The following is a 15,464-nucleotide window of genomic DNA, read 5'->3' as shown; positions in this document are numbered from 1 at the left end:
CCTCCGCCTGCCACGTAATTAATTTGAGTCTTCGGGGGCCACGAGCCTTGCACGGACTTGGAATCAGCAAAGATGGGAGTAGGAGGTGGCCTCCTACAGCTACGGCAGGGGAGTGTCCCCGCAGCGCTGTGACACGACGGGCCAGCGCGGCATCCGGGGGCGCAGGGCCGGGGCTGGAGGCTTCCGGGAACCCCGGGTCCCTCGGCCGCTGCACCCTGACACCGCCAGATAAGCTCTATCGCAGCGGCCAGAGCTGGGGACAGCCGGATACAGGGGCCACCGAGTGCATTCCCAGAACCAGCACTCGCGGTGGCCAGCGGGCTGCGAGGAGCTCCGCCTGCCCGCGGACAGCGACAGCCAGCCGGCGCAGGACCGTGGGGCTCCGTCCGGGAGGTCCAGACCTGCTCCACGGTGAGTGACGACACGGTCCCCAGGAGGCTGGAACATGCAGGTAGAGAGAGGAGGGGCCGCTTCCTCGCACTCACCTGGAGCACCAGGAGAGGGAGTCTGGATCCGAGCCGAGATAACAGTGCTGTGTAGCCTTGGGCAAATTCCTTTCCCTCTCTGGGCCTTCCTGTGTCTCTGTCCATCTTTAAATAGAGTAGTTATCCGGAAAATCTTTAAGGGGGCTCTTGCATGACACTATGTCTCAGGCATAGTGCTGGGCACTTTTGAAGCGGGTTGGTACAGGGAATATTTAGGGAATCCCCTGGGTTCCCCCTTCCTGGTAGAGGGTACGACTCCCCCCACCCCCCATCCTTGTATACAAAGGCTCAGAGAGATGGAGCGACTTGTCTAGGTCACACAACCCATCAGTGCCATTGACAAGCAGTGGAGCCGCGTCTTTATTCCAGGCATAGTTGGAGTAGTCTAGACTGTCTATTGCCTTAGGAAGGGGCAGAGGAGGCATGCAGCCTCAGTTCTTCAAGCCCCCTCCAGCTGTCAGGAAGGCGGTGGTTGCTCTAGCTGGGAGGACAGTGCCCATTGCCACTGCCTCACCTTGCTGCCTAGACGGTCCCCAGGGACTTGAGAGAAAAAGGATGGCCGTCAGGGGTGGGAGAGAGCTGGGGGTGGGGAGTGTGGCTCATGCCTTGACTAGGTTTTGTTCCAATTTTATTTTGCCTTTTCAAAAATCTGTTTTAAATCATTCTGGGCCCCTGCGCGGCTCCTCTGGACAAAACAGAATTGTGAAACACACCAGCACTTTCCACACGCCTCCCCTGGGGGGAATCTCGTATTAATACCATGGCAGGCTATTTGCATATCCGTCTCTGCTGCTGCTGCTGCTACGGCGGCGGCGGCGGCGGCGGCGGCGGCGGCGGCGGCGGTGGCTGGCAGTGGGCAGGGTGTGGGTTGTAGACAAAGTTAGCTTGGGCACTAGGAAGGAGGTTCAGTTACATTCCAGAGCCAGGAAGTCCTCAGCAGGATGGCAGCAGGTGGGAAGCCCCCAGGGCCAGGCTCCCAGCCAGAGGTGAAGGTCTCAACACCCAGATGTGGCCTGTCTTCCTTTGGAATGTTCCACTGGGCAGCAGCCCTGGGGTGGACCCACACCTCCTTCCCTTCCTGGGGTGGACTCAGAAGCCCCTGCACTGAGGGTAATTGGAGGCTTGAGCTGTGTCCCAAGAGCCCTCTCAGTCCCAGGGAACCTGGTTTTTGTGACTTTAACCAATTGCTTATCTTAGCCCACTTTCCCCATCTGCCAGATAATGGGTTTGTTTGATACTATCTCTCATTTCTGTAGTCTGGATTCTGGGACTCCCAGCAGGAGCAGTCCTAGGGCAGGGATACTAGGTCAGGACAAAGTGTTTGTCTAGGATGCACAAGGCCCTAGGCTGGATGTCCTCCCAGACCTGCGAGGGTGGGGATGGTAGGTAGGGGTGGGGCCTGGAGAGTACTCCAGTCCATCATCCTGCTCCACAGGTATCGGGGAGAACTCCAGTACAGTGGGAGGGTGGAGTACCAGGACCGCTGGTGGGCTTGGAGACATGGCTGCTGGCCTGTCAGCTGCGGGCAGGCTGGGAGACCTCAGGGCAGAACACCCCGGGGTTTGATATGCCAGACCTTGCTGGCTGGGCTCCTGCCTAGTCATCTCATCTATAGGTCTCAGAGCTTCTGCTATTTGTGGGTCCCAGAGATGGAGCTAAGGCTCCAGGCTTGTGAAGGCAAAAGCCTCTACCCACTGAGTGGTCTAAACTCACCTGACAGGGGACTTTTTTGCTGTGTGGTTCCCACACAGGGGGGTAGGAGCCTTCCTGAGGAAGCCCACTGTCAGAATCTTAGGAATTGTATGAGAACTGGTTGCTAAACCAGAATTATGTAAACTCACCATAAATTCTGCTTAAACCAGGTAACAAGTACACAGAGCTCATCACTTCTCCTTTTTACTTGTGGTGTTGGGGATTGACTCTGGGTCTTGCACAGGGCAGGAGTGTGCTCTGTTGTTGAGCTGTGTGCCAGCTCTTGCTGTTTTGAGATAGCCTTACCAAGTAGTCTGGTGTCCTCAGAGACCAGAAAAGGACATTGGATCCCCAGGGATTGGAATTACAGACAGTTGTGAGCCTCCATGTGGGTGCTGGGATTTGAACCCTGGTCCTCTGGAAGAGCAGCTGGTGTTCTTAGCCATTGAGTCATCTCTCTGGCTCCGCAGCCGGCATTTTGGAAACCATTTTCTTTGTGCTGGGGACAAAGCCAGGGCTTCAGTTGTGTTAAGCATGTAGTATATCTCCAAGCCATGACCTGGCCCCACACAACTCACTGTGTCATTTCCAAGCCTCTGAGCTGCGTCCTATCACATTTGAATGACAGGAACACAGAAGGGTGGCAGGTCACTGCACAGCTCTTCCCGCTTCCACGGTCAGTGATTTCATCTCCGAAGTTTGAAGTTGGCTTTGGTGGGAAACTGCCCAAAGATCCAACCTGGGGCTTGCTTTGTTCCTTTGTCTACTGTTGGGTTTGTGAAAGTGGCCAGTGTGAAGGGTTTCACTGAAACATCACTTCCTGCCTCTGCCTTCTTGCTGCCTGCCAGTTGCACAGGAAAGGCACTGCCTACCTCTGGTGACCCAGTGAATTCCCACACTGTGTTTTGTGAGCTGCTGGCTCACTCACTGAGGTAAAGGGATGGCACCAGTCTTCCCACAAAGCCACGCTCCTTCACTCCCTGTCACATGCAAAAGTCGGGATAAAAACCTGCCAAAAAGGTTCCATGCAAATGAAAAATAGTGTGTGATGCCCCTGCTTCAGCCTCCTGAGGGCTAGGACAGGAACGTATGTCACCATGCTTGGCTATGTAAATCTTGTAGTATTAGTATTTTATTTTTTAAAATAAGCTTTTTTTTTTTTTTGAGACAGTGTTTCTCTGTGTAGCCCTGTCTGTCCTGGAACTCACTCTGTAGATCAGGCTGGCCTCAAACTCAGAGATCTGCCTGCCTCTGCCTCCTGAGTGCTGAGATTAAAGTCATGCATTGTCACGCCTGGCTATTAAATAAGTATTTCTATTTTGTGTGTCTGCATGCTTTGCCTGTGTGTATGTCTGTGTACCACATGTGTGCAGTGCTCAAGGAGGCCAGGAGGCAGCATTGGGAGGCTTGAGTCTTTGGAACTGGAGTTACAGACAATTGTGGGCCACTGTGTGGGTTCTGGGAATTGAACCCGGGACCTCTGGAAGAGCCACCAGTGCTCTTAACCTCTGAGCTATCTCTCCAGACCCTGGAAATTTTATTTTTATTAGTAAAGTGTAAGATCGACATTCTTGATTACCATATACTGGTGTGTGTGTGTGTGTGTGTGTGTGTGTGTGTGTGTGTGTGTGTATGGGTTTGTGTGAACACAGAGCTGGTTGATAACCCTTTGGCACCGCACCACTGGTTCCCTGATGTCCATACCACTGCCCAGGGGCTCGGAGATCTTGTCATGGACAGGCCTCCACCTCCCTGGAGTTTCAGACCCAAGCCCTCTGCTTCTTTCTTTCACTGAAGGACAAACAACCAAACCTGTGCTCTCTGGCTCCAGCCCTGGGGTGAGAAGGGGGTGGGGGATGACTGTCTCCAGGAGGAATATCCAGACTCCTGCCAGGGCCACACTTTGTTCACTGCACTGTGGTCTTTGCATCTTGGCTTCTGCACCTGTGGTCCCTGCATCTTTGGTCCTGCTCTCTGTATCCAAGGGGCATCCGTCATAGGTCCCATCAGTGGCAGCTTCTGGTTAATTGCATGCCATTTTGCGTCTTGATCTTGCCAGCCTCTATTTTCCCATGTGTAGAATGATGGTGTTAATAGAAACAATGTCTTGGAACAATTCAAAGGAACAGCTAAGCCAGCCCTATAGATGAGTTAAGACAGCGTTTTATTTTTAGAAACCCTAGGAGCCAGGTGGGCCCTTTCCAGCCGCCCTGGAGCAGGCCAGAGCAAGGAAAATCTTTCTCAGGCCCAAGTCCCGCCTCTTCTCCTGCCTGGCCAAGGAGGAGGCCTAGGTGGGGGGCGTTAGCTAAGCTGTGTGGCTGTGGTGGAGGGGTGGGGGCAGGCCTGTAGTGATTTTAAAAGGGCTAAGAGTGTGTCATGTTTTATTATTTGGTGTGACAGGAAGCATACAGAGGGGGTATGTGACTGTCTGGGCAAGGGGGCATTCCAGATGTCCATGTGGTTCCCCACCAAAATCCTCAGGACTGTGCTCTGCCTGGTAACGCTCCTGAAGTCAGGTGTCTCTGTTCCACACCTCCATCTCTGCCTGCATGTCCTTCCTCCTACTCTCCACCCCCTTTTTGGCACTTTGCAACAGCAGGCTGGGCGGGATGTAGCTCAGGGGCAGAGCTCTTGCCTAGCCTGTGTGGGCTCTGGATTCCATTCCCAGCACCACATGCTTGATTGCATGCATGAGCGCACCCTGAGCTCGGTCCACCCATGTTATTTCCCCACCTCTTCCTTTCGCCTGAACATTCCAGCCTGGTCAGATGGTTCAGTGAGTAAAGGCGCTTGCCACCAAACCTCACGTGGTAGAAGAAAACTGAGTCCCACAAGTTGTCCTGTGATCTCTGCACACACACACACACACACACACACACACACACACACACACACACACCCGTCTGCTTTCTAAGCCGGGCTTACAAGGGTCAGTTTGACAAACACTTTCTAACTGGGTTCCATACTTTTTTTGACATGCTCGTGCAGAGCCCAGCAGCGTCTACTTTTCAGTAAACAAAGCAACTGTGACGGTACTGCCCTCAGCAACGGTCCAGAAATCCATGGCTTCTGGTCACCTCCACTGTCCCAGCAAAGCCACATCCTCTGTTCTCGCCTGCTTCTTCCTGGCCCTGCTCCCCGTCACTCAGAACACAAAGCCTGAAGGGGCCAAACCTTTTTAAGTCCAGGTCACCATACCTTCTCCGCACCTGCCTCTCTCAGTCAGGCTGGGGACAGCTCTGCCCCAGGGCCTTTGTGTCATTCTCCTCTCATGTCATCCCTCTCTCGGTCAGGCTGGGGACAGCTCTGCCCCAGGGCCTTTTGTCATTCTCCTCTCATGTCCTCCCTCTCTCGGACCTTCCAAGGCCTCGAGCAATTGCCGTCTTCTCAGACTTGGTTTGGTCTTAGGTACTTGTCTTGAATGCAGAAGGGTTTGGGTTCTACCTCCAGTGAAACCAGCTAACAATGCCTCCTTGTTCCAGGTAAAGCCAAGGCAAGCCGAGTGTGGGCTCTGATTCCACAGTGCCTGCGACTGCCAGTGTGTTGTCCCCTGAGGGCCACCCGCTATGGCTGACCACGTCCTGAGTGTTGGTGCTGTGATTGCTCCCAGAGGGATAGGAGCCTGACAGCTAGACTGCAGGGGGACCTGTCAGGATGGAGACTTAGGACCCTATGGCACTGGCCTCTAGGGACAGCATGGGGACAGGACATGTTTCTACTCTGTGATGGACACTGGGCCACATACCCCACACTCACTGGCTGACTCCTTCCTTGGATCCTGAAAACAGAGATGCCTTTTCGAGTTTGTGCAGAGATGGAGACTGAGACACAGGAGTGACAGTCATATGGCTTATAAATGACAGAATGGCTGTGTGTCCAGCTCCTCTGGGTCTCCCCACCCTGAGTTCATGATAGTGCCCAGCAGCTTAGCATTGTTAAGTCCTCGGTCATACATACAGGACTCAAATCCTGAATCCCCTGCCACAGTGCTGTGTGTCTCTGAGCTGATTACTTCCCATCTCTGTTTTCTTTAAAAATTATTGTTGTTACCTGGGCGGTGGGGCGCTCGCCTTTAATCCCAGCACTCAGGAGGCAGAGGCAGGATGATCTCTGTGAGTTCAAGGCCAGCCTGGTTTACATAGTGAGTTCCAGGACAGCCAGGACTACACAGAGAAACTCTGTCTCGAAAAACAAAGAAGCAAATAAAGGTCAAGGTCCCACTGGTGATGAGGGGTCCCCCAGAGCCAACCACTGGTGATGAGGGGGTCCCCCAGAGCTGACCACTGGTGATGAGGGGGTCCCCCAGAGCCAACCACTGGTGATGAGGGGTCCCCCAGAGCCGACCACTGGTGATGAGGGGTCCCCCAGAGCTGACCACTGGTGATGAGGAGGTCTCACAGATTGTTTGGTTTTTCTGGAAGCTAGGAAGAAACCTCTGGCCTTGCTGCTGAGTGATCCCTGTTACTCTAGCAGAAGTCCTGGCTGCTTGTCCTAAGTTCACCTGTTCCCTAGGCTGGCTGAACACAGAACAACGATGTTGAGGATTTCTATTCAGGTTCCGGAGCATTCTTGGTGGAGGACGGGAACACTTGGCAACACAGAGCAGCTGTGAGATGGTTCCAAGTGGGCACCAGACTTTAGCACTGAAGCTGTTAGCCAGGAGCCTCGCATGGGGGACTTGGCCACTTGGTGCTTCAGTTACTGAGTATTGAAGGGATGGTTGGAGTCCCTCAGAGTGATGAAGAAACTGAGTACCCATGGGAGGGGCGGAGGCAGAATCCTTCATCAACACTAGCTTTTGGAGTTGACAGGTTGGCTGTGCTGTGCAGCTTAGCCCTGTTCTCTGTGGTGGTGGTGGTGGTGTGTGTGGTGGTGGTGTGTGTGGTGGTGGTGTGGTGGTGGTGGTGTGTGTGGTGGTGGTGTGTGTGGTGATGGTGGTGTGTGTGGTGGTGGTGGTGTGTGTGGTGGTGGTGTGTGTGGTGATGGTGGTGTGTGTGGTGGTGGTGGTGTGTGTGGTGGTGGTCTGTGTGGTGATGGTGGTGTGTGTGGTGGTGGTGGTGTGTGTGGTGATGGTGGTGTGTGGTGGTGTTGGTGGTGTGTGTGGTGGTGGTGGAGGGCACAGGCTCAGGTCTTTCCTGGTTGCAAACAGTGCCGGAGTGGAATGCCCATGGCTTTGTGTGCCCTGCTCAGGTATGTGAATCCTGTAGTAACCTTAGCCCTGGACCTGCAGGACAAGGAGCCAAGAGTGCATGGCCAGCCCTGCCTAGCATGCAGACAGGCCTATGGGGTGGGGCAGGAGACTGGCAGGAAAGATTCTTCCTGAGTCCCTTTGTGAGTAAAGTACCATTAAGCATTTCAGAAGGGTGAGGCAAGCAGGGCCACTGAGCCCCCAGCTTCCTGGTAGGTGCCTTTGTGTGTCTGGACAGAGAAAAACAGTGCCATGAGGCTCCGTTGGTCCTTCCAGGGCCTTCTCCCCCAGGGCCCAGTGTCCTCTGCCTTATCTGTCACCAACTTGACCCTCATATCTGGAGGGTAAGACCCTGAGATGTGAGGTCAAAGCTGCTGATTTCTGCTCCGACATTCTGGTGCCTACACCCCTATAGCCCCAGCCTGTATGTCCAAAAACCTTGTCCAAAAACCTGGACACTGTTAATCGACTCACAGGAAGATCTAGGAGCCTCAAAGACATGAGGCACGTGGAGCACGAGAAATCCAAATAGAGCTGGGAAATGTCCCGTTTTGGGGGATGTCTGGGACACAGGGACCTGCAGGCGGGAAGAGATGGGCGGCTCTGTGGTCTTGGCTGGATCCTCTGTCTCTGCTAAGCGCTCTTGGATACCAGGTTGCTGACAGCACAGAGCTCCAGGGCGAGTGTGAGATTAAATGAGGCAGAAAGCACAGGGCTTCGGGTCCTGACAGATGCCGTGGTGGCTTGCTGGTATACCGATCAGGAGTGTTAACAGTTGCTGATATCTCGCCAGGCATGCAAGCAATTGGCACCCAGTGAATACCAAGGGACCGACTGGCAGAGCTGAGCATACCTGATATAAGCCTGGGCCTTGGGGCTAGAGGGATTCTCTCCTGTGTTGTTCATCCTCATTGTTAATTTTGTTGTTGTTATTATTTGTTTTGTTTGAGACAGGATTTCTCTGTGTATCCCTTGCCATCTTGGAGCTCACTTAGATCAGGCTTGCCTGCCTCTGCCTCCTGAGTGCTGGGATTCAAGGCGTGCGCCACCACTGCCAGGCTTGTTATTGTATCTTAAGTACGTATTCTTTTTATGTGCATATACATGTGTGTTTGTGCCACAGTGGACATGTGGGGTGAGAGACGGCTTTTTGGAGCTGATTCTCTTTGACCTTTGTGTGGGCTCTGGAGGTCAAACTCAGGTTCCAGGGGTTGTCATGCCAAGCCAGCATCTCAATGGTGCGATCACTGCAGAGTCAGCTAGCCTGGAGCTCTTGGCGATCCTCCTGCCTCACCCTCTGCCTCGCCACTGCTCCTGGCTTGTTGTTGAGCCTTAAGAGAATAAAGGAGGAAGCCTGGGGGACATAGGACAGACAGGGCATGGCCATTCCGTTTCAGAGGTGGGGGAGCCAAAGCCTAAGATTGGGCTTCGCCCCACCTCCATCCCAGGGGAAGAAGCCAAGCCAGACCCACCCCCAGAGGCAGCTCCTGACCCTACACCCCTTGCAGGAAGTGGACATGGGGTGAGCTTGTATCCCTCCATGGCAGAGCCCTTGTGCATTTCTGACATTTTTGTGTCTTGGGACAAAGGGTGAAAAAACTCAGATGAACCGGGCTGCTTCCTGGTGGAAAAACACTCGGGACCCTGGTGGGGATCTTCCAGCAGCGAGGCTGGTCTTGCCTCTGTCTCCTTCTGTTCTTGCTGCTGCCCGCTGGAAAGATGATAGAAGACTCAGGGCTTGGGGAGCCAGATTGGGGCTCAGGGACTCAAAAGATTGAGTGTATGAGCTGGGCCTTCCAAGCTAGTCCTGCCTTTGCTATCAGGAGTCCTGGAGTGATGGAGCAGACAGTGCGTTCTGCCACTGTCCCTATCCGGATCCCGTGGCCACTTCCAGCACAACCACTGAGCTGCCCAAGGGGACCTGGCCTAGGCCTTGGATTCAGACAGACCCGGCTTTGCCCAGCCTCGAGACCTGTAGTGTAGGATGAGCACAGTCTTAGTCTGCTTCCTCATCCTCAGGATGTCAACAGAGAACCTGTCACCATGAAGCCTGCATGAGAAAGTGGCTCACAGAGGACCAGATAGTCTGAATACAAATGTAGTCTCAGCTCTGAGTGCTATCACCACCCCTGCAAACTGGCTTCCTCTTTGTATCCATGCCTATCAGGATATGAATCACATCATAATAATGGGTTTTATTATGACATTTTCATTTTCACTGTACATAATGTGTTTTGATCACAGTCATCCCTTCCCCCTCTCTGTCCCCTCCTACTCTTGCTGACCCCTTCCTAACTCGCTCCCCGTTTCTACTTTCTTTTTTTCCCCCCAAATGTGCTCATTATCTGAGCATGGTCTCCTTACCGGCGCCTACACCAGTGAAGAAACTGTCTTCTCCTTTCTCTGCAGCTGTGAACTGCCAATCATCAAGGAGGAGCCTTGTGACTCACTCCCCCTGGGTTTTATCTATCTATCTATCTATCTATCTATTTATTTATTTATTTATTTATCTATTTATTTATTTATTTATTTATTTAATGGTTTTTTTGAGATAGGGTTTCTCTGTGTAGTTTTGTGCCTTTCCTGGAACTGGCCTGGTAGACCAGGCTGGCCTCGAACTCACAGAGATCCGCCTGCCTCTGCCTCCCGAGTGCTGGGATTAAAGGCATGCGCCACCACCGCCCGGCTTGTTTTATTTTTGAGACATGGTCTCCTTGCGCAGTCCTGGCTGGCCTGGGACCCTGGATTTGTTTTGTAGACAGGCTATTCTGAAAATCACAGAGATCTGCTTGCCTCTGCCTCCAGAGTGCTGGGATCAAAGGCGTACACTACCAACTTTGGTAAATCTTCCCCTAGTTTTGAGACCCAGTCTCATGTAGCCCAGGCTAGCTTCAAACTCACCATGTAGCTGAGGATGACCTTGAGCTCCTGATCCTCCTGCCTCCCGAGCGCTGGGATCGAAGGCGGGGACCACTACAACGGCTGTCTTGTCTTGTTGCTCAGTGTAGTAGGTGCTCAGCCTTGAGAGGACTCCTGGGCCTAGCAGCTACCTATGTCTATTTCTCGGTGATGCTGAAAGGGTCCCACAGACTGTTGCTAAAAACTGTCTGTCTGTCTGTCTGTCTGTCTGTCTGTCTGTCTGTGGCGCTGCTAGGGACTGAACTCAGACCCTTGAACATGCTAGGTAGGTGCACACTCTGCTGATGAACCATATCCCTTGGAAGTTGCATGGCCTTCCTCTGTGTGTCCTGCCCTTGTGTGAGGACATTGGCCACTGGATTCAGGCTGGCCCCCGTGCAGGACTACCTCCCCTTCACCACGCATCTATAAAGACCTATTTCTAAATCTGGTCACAGGTCTACGGTGCTTTTTACATTTCTTCCCACCCCCTGACAGACCCACTGTTGGTGGGGTCCCCTTCCCACTGTGACCTCACCCACATTGGATGTCCAGTGTGATCCAGCTCCCTTCTGTTCCTGCGGCCATCCTGTGCTGTTTACTGGCCTGTGATGGTCTCTGAGGAACAGAGAAGTAAACTCAGTTTCCTGAGGTCACATGGCCAGCAAATGCTAACTCTGGGAGACTTCTTTCTGCCTCTAAAGCTGGCTGGGTTTTGAGACCCTCCCACCCCACCCCAAGAGCCAGAACTCCCACAGATGAGACACACTCTTTCCTGGCTTGCACCATCTTCCAGGTACACCTCCCACTGCCTCTTCCTGCCCTAGGCTGGTAAAGTCGGGGTGGGGGGTGGGGAGTGGGGGGTGGGGGGTGCAGGAATAGGGAGACTATCCCTATTTGTGGTTAAGAGATTCTGCAGAGGGTCAGAATTACATTCCCAGAATTCATATTTGGCAGCTCTTAACTGCCTGTAACTCCAGCTCCAGGGAATTTGGTGCTCTCTCCAAGGGCACCGGAGTATGTGTATGCTGCACACACACACACACACACACACACACACACACACAATTTTTCTATTTTTAGACTTTCACACATGAGTATTGTATTTTACATCATTTCAATGTTTCCTCTCCCCCCTCCAATGCTCCAGTGAGCCTCCCACCTCCTTTTGAATTCATAACCTCTCCTATAATTATGACCATTTTACACACACACTCTCTACTGCATCCATTTACTATTGCCTGTATGTACATGTGTTTAGGGCTGATCCCTTGGGATTGGATTGCCTGTCAGGGTGCTCATCCTTAGAGAAAACTGACTCTTGGAAGCCATCAGTTCATATAGGGATGAGGCCTCGAGAAATATCTCCCATTTACACCAACATAGTGACTGGTGTGGTTATTGTGCAGATCTTGTACAGGCAACCATATTGGTGAGATTTCATGAGTGTAATAGCTGTCTGTCTTGCTTAGAAGACACTGTCTCTTGGCAGGATAAAATAACCTTTAAAAAAAAAAAAAGAGGAAAGAAAGACACCAGCCATGTGTTGATGTGGGCACAGCACTCATGAGTCTGGCAACATTGGAGGAGTCTCAGGATTGAGACCATACATTGCAAAGTGACTCATTAAAACTGTGACTTGTGGCCGGGGCGGTGGTGGTGCACACCTTTCATTCCAGCACTTGGGAGGCAGAGGCAGTGTATCTCTGTGAGTTTGAGGCTAGCCTGGTCTATGTAGTGAGTTTGTTCCAGGACAGCCAGGGTTGTATAGAAGGATCCGGTCAAAAAGGAAAAACGGTGACTTGTTTGTTTTGGTGACAAGGATCTTAAATACTCTGAAACAGTTTCCGCTGCCAGGTCAGCAGCAAGAACCTCCTGGGCCAGGCCTGGAGGAGGCACTGAAAGGATGTGGGCACTGCTTTGATGTGGAGGGAAGTGCTGAGGTCAGACAGGTACTGACAGAGGCAAAGGATTGAGCCATCAGATGAGGCAGGGATTTACATTCCCCGCAGGCATGGATCCTTGTCTTGGATGTAGCTGCTTGGGCTGAGGTCTGCTGTTCTGAGATGTTGGATCTAGGGTGGGGGTGGAGGTGGGCAGGGTTCTAATTTTGGGGCTCTGGGGCTAGGAAATAGTTTCAGTGTCAGCAGGGAGAGCAGTGGGCAGATTGGAGGCCCCTAAGGAGATGAGGGTTTCCCAAGGACTTTGCTGGGGGCAGCTGGCAAGTGGGTCAGGAGCCAGCCACATGCCTGGGTAGGAATCCAGCCAATTGGGCCTTCGGGAAGTATGGGCTAATGGGGCTGAGGGCCCCCAATGACATCTCATTAAAGGTTCAAAACTGTCATCATGGTGGCAAAGGCTGGGATGACAGTCGGAGGAAGTGCCCATGAGAAGCCTCAGAGGGCATCTGGGAGCCATTCAGTACTCAGCCCAGCAGGCCACAGGCCTCACGTGAGACCAGCTGAGGGCAGTGGACCTGTGAGGAAGCCCCCAGTGCCCTCCAAGCCTGCTGCAGGCAAGCTGCCTGAGGGGTGCCAGCCAATGCCACGCCTGGAACTCAGGCCTGTGTCCACCTCTGTCTGGAAGAGGCATGCCAACAGACATGTGGTCCCTTCTGCCCACATGAAGGTGGGGAGACAGATGTGTACTGCTGAGGTCTGTCCCGTAGGTCATGGTTAGGAGAGGGGTGAAGTTGAGGCCTCTGATGCACAGGTAGAGAGCTTGGTGCTTTCGGCCCAGATTTGGGGGTCCTAGAGACTTTGTTCCTAGAACCCCTGCACACTTAAGAAGCCTCAGCTGCACCATGGAACCCAGACCAGTTAGTGCTGACACCTGAGGTGTTTTAGATGAAAGCGGCTCCCGAGGGCTCACATATTTAAATCTTTGGTTCCCAGTTGGTGGACTGTTGGGGAAGTATTAGGAGGTGTGGCCTTGCTGGAGGAGGTGTGGCCTTGCTGGAGGAGGTGTGGCCTTGCTGGAGGAGGTGTGGCCTTGCTGGAGGAGGTGTGTCACTCCGTGGAGATTTCAAATGCCCATGCCAGGCCCTGTCTCCTCCTCTGTCTGTAACTTGTGGGTCAGATGTGAGCTCTCAGCTACTTCTCCAGCACCATGCCTGCATGCCTGCCACCAAACTCCCAGCCACGATGGTCATGGACTCATCCAAAACTGTAAGCAAGCCCCCACCTAAATGATTTCTCTTATAAGTTATCTTGGTCATGGTGTCTCTTCACAGCAGTGGAACAGTAATGAAGATATATATACCCCATGAGGGTGACCTTTTAACTATACAATGCTATTGGTTTGTCTCCATCAAGCCAAATACAGGCTTGTGGGAAGCAGTGGCCCCAGGTCAGTCATCCAGGGAGAAGGCAGAGCCCAGGAAGGCATGGCCAAGAGCACTTGGACAGACACACCCTTTCCATGTCTGTTTACAGGCCTCTGAGGCTTCTCCTGACCACAGGCAGAGTCAGTCACTGCTTCTCTGAGGCCCTAAGAGCTTGCCCAGTGGAGTGAGGATGGAGGACTTCCTGGAAGAGACACCTTTCTTTCTCTCATGTGCCTGGAGCTCACTGAATAGGCAAGGCAGGCTAGCCAGTGACCCCAGGAATCTTTCTGTCTCTGATTAGAAGTGTGACACACTTCGCTTTCACATGGGTGCTAGGAATCAAACCCACTCATGCCAATTCTTTATAGATGGAGCCATCTCCTCAGCCAGCCATGATTTTTTTTTTCTTTTGAGAAAAGGTTTCAGGATGTAGCCTAGGCTGGCTCAAACACATAATCCTCCTGCCTCAGTCTCTTGAGTGAAGGGATGACAGTGATGGTGTGCCACCATACCATTAAATGTTATTTAATGTTCATAAAAATGACATGGGATCAAGAAAATGCTTGGTCCTAGGGTGGGAAGGTGCTTCTGTCGTGCCTGGTTTAACTTTTGTTTTGCGAGGCTGGGAATGGAACCCCGGGCTTTGAGCGTGTTGAACACACATACTGAGCTACAGTCGCTGCCCAATTTTAGAGGAGGTGACACAGTCGGAGATCAGGTAGGTAACTGGTCCAGGGGTCAAGAACTGACGAGGGTACAAGTGTCTCCTGCTGAACACCAGATGACCCCACAACTTGGTGGATTTGGACACACATTTATTACCTCATGCTCTCTGTGGGGTAGGAACCCAGCATGGCTGCCCTGGGTGTGCCACCTCAGGGACTGTCATGAGCTGTATCCAGGGGTCAATAGAGGCTGCTCCCTACCTCTCTTGAGGGAGTATTGGGGTTCCATTTTCTGTCACTACGATAAAAGCACCTTATGGAGGGAAGGGTCTGTTCTGGCTCACAGTTCCTGGTACAGTCCATCATGGTGGGGAAGTCCTGGTGGCAGGAGTGTGAGGCGGCTGGTCACAGTGTCACCCACAATCAGGAAGCACAGAGAGACGCACACGATCCTCAGCTCCTTGGCTCCCTCTTCAGTCAGGGCCCTGGCCGCTGCAGTGACACCCACAGTTAGGCTGGATCTGCCCACCTTCTAACCTAATTAAGATGACCACTCACAGGCTCGCCAGAGGCTTGCCTCATGGGTGGCTTTAGATCTAGTCAAGTGACAGTGTTAACTGTCACATGGGATTCAGCTTTCTGTAGGCTGCTGGCTGCAGGGCCCTTAGTGTGTGGCCTTCAGGGTATCTTCAGCATGGTGTCTTGAGCAAGCCTAGGAGAAGGAGAGGAAGGAGGAGAGGAGGGGGGGGGGGGGGGGGAGGGGAAGTGCTTATGCCATGCCTGGTTTAATTTTTGTTTTGTGGGTCTAGGAACAGAACCCAGGGCTTTGAGCATGCTGAACACGCATGCCCCTGCTGTATCCTGAGCTATAGGTCAGCAGGGAGATTAACATCTCACGTTGTTTTTCTCCCAGTGCTGAGTGGACTCAGGGCCTGGCCCTAGGCGAGCACCCTATCTCTGAGCTCATCTACAGCCTTACTTTGTAGCTCATGCTGGTCTCTAACTTGCACCCTCCTGCCTCAGCCTCCAAAGTAAATGGGTTATAGGTGTGTGCCACTGCACCCTGCTTGAACATCGCTGCCTCTTCTGACCACCCCCCACTTTGCCATTAGGTGTGCCCCCCCTGCACACCAGGATGGAGGATGTCTGGCGGCCGGGCAGAAGCCACCCACTGCTGGGCAGAGCCCAGGCTTGGCAGTGTGGCTTGACTT

The 15,464-nt window shown here is 52.9% G+C and overlaps 1 protein-coding gene across 3 annotated transcripts in view; it reads left to right on the top strand.

The window, feature by feature from the left end:
* The first annotated feature begins 234 nt into the window (after window positions 1–234).
* Ripor3 (RIPOR family member 3) overlaps window positions 235–15,464 on the top strand; it is a 72,206-nt gene continuing 56,976 nt past the window's right edge. For 2 of the 3 annotated variants that reach the window (XM_036186654.1, XM_036186653.1), the window contains exon 1: window positions 235–411. The gene's annotated coding sequence lies outside the window, so the exon portion shown is untranslated. The remainder of the gene's footprint in view (window positions 412–15,464) is intronic. The other variant, XM_036186655.1, reaches the window with a different exon arrangement.

This window comes from Onychomys torridus, chromosome 4 (assembly GCF_903995425.1).
Source record: "Onychomys torridus chromosome 4, mOncTor1.1, whole genome shotgun sequence".
NCBI lineage: Eukaryota > Metazoa > Chordata > Mammalia > Rodentia > Cricetidae > Onychomys > Onychomys torridus.
Note: the sequence above shows the minus strand (reverse complement) of the source record. Positions and strands in the feature narration are given on the sequence as shown.